Source organism: Neophocaena asiaeorientalis, unplaced genomic scaffold, assembly GCF_003031525.2.
Source record: "Neophocaena asiaeorientalis asiaeorientalis breed wild unplaced genomic scaffold, Neophocaena_asiaeorientalis_V1.1 scaffold315, whole genome shotgun sequence".
Lineage (NCBI taxonomy): Eukaryota > Metazoa > Chordata > Mammalia > Artiodactyla > Phocoenidae > Neophocaena > Neophocaena asiaeorientalis.
The window spans coordinates 909,597-919,196 of NW_020172011.1; the positions used below are offsets into that span (position 1 = coordinate 909,597).

General features: G+C 44.2%; 1 non-coding gene across 1 annotated transcript; it reads right to left on the reverse strand.

The window, feature by feature from the left end:
• Nucleotides 1–6,659: 6,659 nt before the first annotated feature.
• TRNAR-UCU (transfer RNA arginine (anticodon UCU)) lies at nucleotides 6,660–6,733 on the reverse strand. The gene has a single exon. It is a non-coding gene; the product is annotated as a tRNA-Arg (tRNA).
• Between the last annotated feature and the right edge of the window lie 2,867 nt (nucleotides 6,734–9,600).

Genomic DNA, 9,600 nt, shown 5'->3' on the forward strand with positions numbered 1-9,600 from the left:
GACTACTGAACTGCTATTCAGCTCCAGCATCTATCCTGGCACCCTTCCACCCTGGCCCCTGAGCAGCAGCTGTAGTAATGCAAAAGCAAAGCTAAAATGCAAAGCTAATCATGTTATTCTTTGACTTAAAACCCTTCAGTGGTTTCCCCCTGTTTTAAAGATAAGGACAAAACCCCCTGCAGTCACAACAAGGCCCTGTGGGGTCAGCCTCCTGCCTCTCTCTCCAACTTCATTTCAAGCCACTTTCTGCCTTCCTCTCTGTAGTCAAACCACACTCGCTTTTCAGTCATTTGTCCTCCCTCCCACCACAAGACCTTTGTGCTCCCTGGTCCTTTGTCTGGAAAGCTCTTTCCTTTATTCTTTGCCTATTTCCTACTGATCTTTCAGATTCAAGTCAAGAGACATTTCCTGGAAGAAGCTTTCCTTGGCCCCTCAGAGGAGGTCAGCTCCCTCTGCCATAAACGGCCTGGGCTCCATCGACCTCTCCTTCACTCACAGTTGCAGTTCTACGTGTATTTGTGATATAATCTCTGTCTCTTTTTGCTTATCCTTGTATCCCCGTACCTAGTTCGATGCTTAGCACGGAGTAGGCACTAAATAAATATCTGTTGAATGAGTAACTGAATGAATGTTCATTCCCTGCCAGGTTTCTATCTACTTAACCAGTCTCTAGGCTATCTCCCCCATCACCTCTGAGTGAATACTCAGGGGTCACAAACTCATTTTTAATATTAATATATCTGTGTGATTTTATAACTGATATATACCAGACACCCATATGTGGGACATGCCAGTCATTTTTATCATAAGGTTTGGAGCCAGATAATTACTTTTGTACCTAAAGATGCAGATATAATGAAGTAGAACCCCAAATTTGTACTAGAATGTAGCATAAAGTATGAGACTTCAAAGCAATGTTGTACTTGGCAAAAGCCGCTTTAGGCTCTGCTTCCTGACACCTGGGGGTAAGCAGTCACTCTCCCCCACTACTTGGGGCACACTTAAGTACAAAACTTTTAAAGTACTGCTGGAAGTTTGTGTATAATTAGAAAAGAAAAAAGTTGCATATTCCTTCAAAATAAGTATAATTGGTTCTAAATTGTCTGCTATTTTGGATGGTACCATTTCCCTGAAAGGAAAGAAGGAAGAAGAATATTAGGGGGTTGTTAATGATTCCCAGATGATGCTTCTCCGAGACTCAGGACTGAGCTGGGTGCATGGCAGGCAACACTCCCAGAAAGTGCCCTGGTCAGGAACACAGCAGCCAATCTCTGGTATCCTATCTCCTCCCAGCTCCCCAGGAATTTGTCTTTAGTCTCAGCCCACCTTCCCTGTATAGACATACTTGCCCTCATACCTAGCTTTAAAGCCCTGCATTGCTCCTAGCAGAAAAGGCTTCACGTGACCCTCTCCATGGGACCTGTGAAACCTTGTCCCCAGGGCTGGACTAAGGATTGCTGCAAGGTTTCGATGCTCAGAGACCTAGAGAGAAATCCAGGGCTCCCACAGGGACCACAGGGAGAGAGTCCTCTTGAGGGTAACTACTATAGAAGATACGTTGTACACTTCTTACTTCCCAAGCATTTTCAAGGTGGAGAAACATGTGGTCCACGGCTAAGTCCCCCAGAGCCTCACACAGGATCTCCAAGAAAATAGCGTGAGGCATGCAGTCTGAAGAAGTCTGGTTGGACACACTCTCCGTAAACAAAGGAAGCCAGTGTTTGTTTTTACACCTACTATGTATCTACCTATCTAGACACTTTCCCATTTTACCTTATTTAATTCTAGATATTATTTGGCTCATTTTCTAGATGAGAAAACCAAGGCTCAAGAAACCTAGTGCATGCCCAAAGTTATGCAAGTAAAGAGCAAGCCCTCTGATGCAGACCGAGGTCCATGTCATCCCCATGCAGTTTCTTCCTCCATTACGCTCCTGTTTCCAGCTTCTCCTATCATATGACTCTGTGTCTCACCTGCTGTCCATGCTCTCAATGGAACCACCACAGGAAAACATTACCCTTACAGAAGCAAAAAGGTATATCTTCCAAGGAAGACACGGAGAAGTTTAAAGACATCCTGTTCCATTATAATTTATAGAAACTGCAAAAGACATAAACACTGAAATCATGTTTAGGAGAATAAGTTCCATTTCCTACGGCTCTTAAATACAAACAAAATGAACAGTTTTTTTTGCTAGTAAGTGGAAACATTGTAATGACAATAAGTAAAAGTAACCAGTTCCTAGACAAAATATAAATGATCCATGCCAGGCTAGCTCTCCAGAGATGACAAATCACTTTTGTAGGTGGGCATTGTTATAAAACCCTCCACTTCTGGTGGTACTAGCTCCACCACTTGGGAACCACAGTGTCACGCCCCGTTGCTTCTAAAATGTGTTGGGTCCAGCAGACCTGCAAACATTCCCCTCCCCTCAATCCAGTCTATTCTTTACCAACAGCCAAAATTATCCTTTTAACATCTAAATCAGATTCCACCACTTCTATGCTCAAACCCACCAATGATTTTCATTAGTAGGAAGGAAAGTTTGACCTACAGGCCTTATGTCAGCACTTGCCAGTTGGTCTGCAATTGCCCCGAGGTAGTGGTTTGAAAATTTAGTGGAGTATTTTTTTGTTTTTGTAATGACTGGGGACCACTACTAGCTGCAGAGAGGAAGATTACCTGGGATTTGTGTGTCCTGCAATGTGTAGATGCACCTCACACAGGAAGACTTTGCCCTATGTTGTGTACTTCTTTTGAATGACCTACTGAAAGGCTAGTTGTTGGTGTCCGGACCTAGGGTCTATCTTATTTTTCCATATAACTACAGTTTCTGCATGGTTTAAAACTTCCTAAAATATTCAGGAATGCAAAATGCTGCATACTTTGTAAGAAGATTTAATTTGTTTTGATCATAAATTTATCAAGTGTGCACCAGCTTGGAAAATCCCAACACTGCTTGTGACTGACATTCCTTGTGATATTTAAAACATACCTGCATTTTTTTGGGGGCATATATAACATCTATAGCTGTCGCACTGGAGGTGATTCTTCATATAGGTATGATTGCTAGTGTGGCATTTATGTATTAAGATACACAGCATTTATGACAAGTTTATTTCCTTATATTACAAAAAGGATATTTTATTGATTTGTTTTAATTATGTGTGTAGGAAGTTATATAACCTATAAATTTCACTGCAAGAGAGTAAAGGAAAAGTGAGGAGACACTGGACTTATTATACAAGGCAGAGTTGGCCAGAGTTTACTGATAGGGTTGAGTACGTTATCCTATATGACATGCTCCATATTTATCTCTGAACTTTACTCTTCATCACTCCCTCCCCTCCAGCCACACTGACCTTTGTGCTTTCCCTCAAAGCCATCAAGCTCATGCCCAACTCAGATTCTCTGCTCTTGCTGTTTCTCTGCTTGGAACACCCATCTTCTGCATCTCATTGAGCTCTCTTGCTTCATTCACTCTTCACTCAAATGCCACCTCCTGGGAAAGTCTTCTGCGACCACCACACTTCACATCACTCTATCTTTAATCATTAGTTCCTCCAGCAGGTATCCCTACCTACAATTCTATCATAGTATTATTTACCTATCTATTCTTTATCTGGCCCATGGGAATATGCATTCCATGAGGGAAGTGGGCAATGCTATTTCGGATCCCAGTGCCTGCAACATGGAAAATGGCATAAAGTGGGCACTTGATAAATATTTGTAAAGTGAATGAATTAATGCATGAAGATATCGCCTGTGTTCCTGATCCCTAGGAGCTACGGCTCTTTCTCTTTCCTATCTACATAATTTATAGCCAGTCTAAGTCAGCATTCATTCTTTCAAATATATCCATCAAATGCCGACCATATTTCAGGCAGTGCGTACACAATAATAAATAAGACATAGCCTGCCAGCATACTTTGTAATTAATGATCATTTTCAGTACCTGTGAAGCACTTGAGTCCTACAGTGAAATGAGCTTATTAAAAAAAAAAACACCCATTTCTATTTTATATTCTGAGCATCTTTAAAATACAACAATTATGATATTCATAAATTAGAAGTTATCTCTCATATGTTAAGAAAAAAGTTGTTATCACATATAAAGGAATTTTTACCAATGTGGAAAATCTTGCTGCCAGTGCTGGATGTCCTTTTCAAGTCCCCAAAACATCACCCGTCAGAGGCTGAGGGAGCTAAAGGCTGATGATGTTTGAATAAGTGGAAGCTTTTATTTCCCTTCAGCGGTGTAGCCAGCAGGGGCCTCTACCTACCTGGCTGAGATGAAACTACCCATGTAAGGCACAGAGGGACCATCTGCCCTCTGAAGAACTCCACTAGCTAGAAAGTCCATTCCAGCCTCTTTGTTAGGGTGGCACAAGTCAGCATCAGCCCCAGTTGATGGCATACAGCCACAGTGGAGGTTCCAGGCAGGAGATGATCATTCAGTCCCTTTCATTTCCCTACTCTCTGGCCAGGCATCTTTCCCACATGCTGAGGAGAGAGACAAAAGCAACCCCAAAACTAACAGAGCCTATATACTTGTACAGAGCTGTACAATGGATTTTCTCATCCATTTTTACGTTTGGAGGATAGATAGTCCCATTTTGTTTTTATAAATTAGCAAATTAAAGTTCAGAGAGGTTTAGAAACTTGGTAAAGCTGCAACTTAAACCAAGGTCTTCTGGTTCTAAGTTAGAAAATGGAAATCATAGGCTAAAATAAGTTTGGGGGATTATCTGTGGGGTTTAATTCTCACTGGTATAGAACTTCACGTAAGGAGCAGGCTACATTCCACCCTGATCAAACTCTTGAACAAATCTCAATTTACTGCCTACTTGGGCACACATTCCCTCCCAGTTCCCACAATTTCATAAAAACTACATTCCTAGAAAGCTTCTAGAATTGAGAAAACCTTAGAGTAGGCCATGATGTACCTGTACTCTTACCCCAAACTTTAACAGTGACAGAGGAACAACCCTCTTACTTTTCAAAACTGTTACCGTTGAGCAGCACAGTTTTAATAGAATGATGCAGGGGCGGGGGGTGGGGGGCTAGAAAGATGTAGGTAGTATTCGGAATTAAGGCGGAAAACTCTGATATGCCCCTTCTGTAAACCTCCTCCCTACATGCCCTCCCGCCACGCACCCCCATCCAGACACACAGACCAATTTCCTTTCAGGCCTGACCTTTAAGCAAAAATATCTAGGATAAACGGAGCTAAAAATGGGCTCCAGAAGGGCTGCCCAGGGATTTCAGGTCCACACCAGTATCCTCCAAAGGGCATATCCATGGGGCTGGTAGGAAAGAGTTAATATTTGAATTGGTGTTCTACCAAAGTAACTCAGGAAGGTAAAGCTGTGTTGGTTCTTACTGCAAGAATCCTAAGTCCCTTTAAAGTACCAGACTACTTCAAAAGAATTTCAGGAGTTTCAACTTGCTACAAACATGTGTGTGTCCTAAAGGCTTAAAAAGCATCAGTCTCCTTCCAGTGTCCTCCTGTCTGCCCTATCAATTCCCCACCTCTTGGCATGGTTTGGATTCTCCTCTCTCAGCCCGCCCCAGCTTCCTTAGAGCAGGAGTGCACGGCTGGCTGTGTCCTCTGGTCGCCCATCCAGAGGCCCGTGTGGGAGAGATGCTGACTCCCCAGCAGTCAGGAGGAGAGGTGTGTCTTCTCAGGTTTCCTGAGTTCACCTGAGGTAGAGGTCAGTTCCTGGCTTGGGTGGCTCCCTCTAGCTAATAGACTAGAGGCTGCAATATGAAAGGGAGAGAGCCGGACCAGCCCAAAGTAGAAAACCAATCTGACCGAGCTCCCAATCTTGCTGAATATGGCCCATTAGATGAGATAGGGAAAGAGAGCAGAAGTGGATGCAGGGTGAGAGAGGTGGTGAGAAAAAGGCTTGTTGGAAACCAGGAATTATGAAAATAACATTCAGCTACAAACTTCCAACTTTGTCCTGCAATCAGGAAAGGCTGCAAACTTTTCACGGTAAAGAGCATTTAAGACCTTGACTTTCTTGTACAAGTTTGTCTGCTGCTGGTAATTAGCATGCTGTTGTGTAGTTTATTCCACTGAGACAACAAGCAATGATTACATCTCACCTTGTAGATGAGGAAGTGATGAACATTAGCACAAAAAGCCCACCCTTTGGAATACAAAAGTATAGCCAACAAAGACAGCACAAGAAATCATCCTCTGCATGACCCCAACCATCTCCTGACCCACCTTGGTCAAGGTGGTTGTCACCTTGGAGCACAACTGGACCTTTTCTCATCAGCGTATGGGACGATCTGCCTTTTTGTTTTCTCGGAGGTAAAGGGATGGAACCATAGTGGTTCCAAAACCTATGGCCAGGCGTCTCCGTCCCTCTGTGCCAATGATTTTTCTATGAAGCAAAGGAATCAAAGGCTGTGTCAGTCAGGCTGAGCAGGGAGATGCAGCAGACATCTGAGCCTTCATTAGACAATGAAAATTAGTAAGGGAGGAACAGAGAAAGAACAAAGAGGGAGGAGACAGAAAAAGAGGGGAGGTCCAGGATTCCCAAGGAAAGGGGTTTCCTTTCTCTTCCCAGAGCCCCCAGGAAGGAATAAATATAATTACCGACCTAGCATGACAGCATACAAAATAAAAGAGGCACCTGCCAGGTGACCATCTCTGCCGGGACTCGAACCCGGAACCTCTGGATTAGAAGTCCAGCGCGCTCGTCCATTGCGCCACAGAGACCTCACCACACACACAGCATCAGCACCAGAACTGAAAAAGCACATACCTTCTGCATCACCGAGCCATCTCAGCATCCTGCTCTCTGAGCGGTGGGGGGACAGGGACAGCTGGAAAATCTGGAGTGGAGATCTACCAGCCGGCTCCATCAAAGCTTTTCTCAATACCGTGGGTCCTGGGGTCCTCAGAGGATTGGAGAAATGTGAAGGTGGTCATTCTCCCAGTCCCAGAATCTCTGATGGAGCAGGACAGAGCTACAGCCTTTGCTCTTCTTTCCTCTCCATCCCTAAGGGAGGATAGGGAGAATGCCTTTCTATTCTCATGCTAATTAAGCAGAGCACACCCAGCCCAGCGGAGAAAACCGAAGCCTTCTCTACCTCCACCCCTCTCCCTCGCTGTGGTTTCATCCCATTCCAGCTATTCTCAGACAGGGGCTGGGCAAAGCTGGGAGATTCAGGAAAACCCTCGATCCCTGAGACAAAGGAGCTGCCTCCGTAAAGAAACAGTGTGAACGGCAGCAGCGGCTAGCAGGGAAGCTGGGCTCTAGGAGACTGGTCCAGTTCTCAGCTTTGAGAGCTGTATCTGTCGAGTCTGGGGAAGAGGTAACGGGAGTCTGATATGATGTTCCTTTAGCATCTTCACTAGAATTAAGGATGGGAGTGGAGTCGAGCAGCAGTGAATGTGTGTGTATGTGTGTGTGTGAGAGAGAGAGAGAGAGAAAGTGAGAGAGAGAGAGAGAGAGAGAGGGTGGGAGGGCACACACAGGGAAGAGGGTGAGAGTGGCAGCTCTGTAATGAAATACAGATGGTCTTCAAGCAGCCCTCCACGAATACCTGCTTCCCTTCCCCCACCTTCCCCAGCTCCAAGTCTGCCTTTCTTTCCTCCCAGGACTGTCTCATTTAAAGAATGAGGATTTCTCAGCTGTCTGGGCTTGCTAGAGGTGTCCCAGGACAATCAAACTGAGCATCTCTCCACAACCATACATAAAGACCTCCATACCCAGCCCAGACCCAATAACACAGTTCCCATTTTTAAAAGCTTCCTAGAGAAGATAATGCCATAATCACTGTTTCCACTATGCCAGTCCTTCTGAAAGTCTAATCTAAGCCCTTCTTACCTCACCTTCAGCTCATTTTATCTTATTTGATTCCCAGATACATCAGGGGACAATGCATTGATCTAAAGACTTTGATTCAGTGTTCAGGACCATACTCCCACTCAAAAGGTTGCAATAAGAGCAAAGCGCTGGCTCAGATTCCCCTCGTGCTCCCTCAGTGTGTTCTTCTTAGGGCCCACGGCTCTGGGCACTGCCAACTGACTCCGATTATAACTCCAGATCTAGGTGGTGGCCAAGTGAAGAACAATATGACAATATGAATGGCTTCAATTAGAGGAATCTTTAAGGGCTCTTCTAACTCTCAGACTACATCCTAGTGCAATATCTCACACTTCCCTACCTGTTCCTATAGCCCCAACGATGGGATCTGGGAGAGAACGGACCAAGGTGATTCAGTCAGGCTGGGATGCCAGGAGAAGACTTAACACCTGGGGAAAAACAGCCACTCCAATCAAGCCTGCCTTCCGTCTAGGACCTAGAGATAGGAGCTCAGAAAAGTGAAACAGATTATGCATATTACAAACCTAAAGCAAGGAGGCTCATTATAGGCCGTTCTTAATACATTTACCCTAGACAACTCCTAGAACCTGACACATAGAACTCCATGCTGGCCAGAGACTGTATTACTTTGAGTGGCTAGTAGCAAGGTGCTAGTCAAGGAATTCACCAGGAGATCCGTGTGCCTGTAAAGGGAAGCTCAACCCTTAGGCCAGCCATGAACCCCTTGGGCACAAGGAATAGGAAAGCCTAGGTTCTCAGGGTACTTTGCACCAGGCTCTGTCCATGTTCTCTGAGACACGACACACATCCTTTGCTCTTCATAACGATATAGCCCTATACCCAAGAAATCTATCAGTCCCAAGTTCTGCCCAAAGCTTCACTACCCTAAGAGATCATGTGTTCTCCACAACCTGAATGAAGAGCCCCAGCTCTCCAACTCCCTCCAGGACCTTCATTCGCTGTTTGTAATGTTCTCATTTGGGGCTGGGGATACAATGATGAGAAATAATAATGACATGGTCCCACCCTCAAGGATCCTGTAGGCAAATTCTAATTTAGGAACTACTCTGAAAGACTTACAGGAAAAGATGGAATCAGTCTTATTACCCACCAAATAAGGTGTCAATTTTCCAAGTTCACACCAAGACCATAACTCTGGAAACAGAAAGATCCAGCTTCAGTAGCAAGCTGTGCAGCTTACTTGCTTCAAAACCCTGGGAAAATGACTTATCTTCTCTATCTTCCATTTCCTCCTTATAAACTGAGGGCAACAAAAAAATGCTGTTGAGAAAGATGATCTGAGACTTCGTGGTACACGCCGTTGTCCCCTTCCTTCCTCTGTCCCATGAGTTATAATTCTTGACTATCTTGCCTGGATTGCCTCCTTCCTCTCAAATACCCTTCCTTTATTTTTCCTTCACCCTCCACAGCAATTTCTCCATTCTAGCAAAAAACCCACCCCTCCTCAACAAGAGTCTTTCCAGGACCCCTTATACTTACAATCTATATCAATAAAAATACCCTTGCACTTTGTCCAAGGATTTTTATCAAATAAGGAATGTCCCTCTGACATCTGTTATTTCACTTTACATCCATAAATCAGATAAAGCTTCTTGATAAGTGTGAATACTGTCTCTCAACTAGGTTTCTAACTTAAAAATAAGAAGGGAAACAATCAAAGAAAGTGATAGTTTTTAAAGGGGCAGGAAAGATAAGGTTAAGCCATTCAAAATGATTAAAAAGAGAGTACATC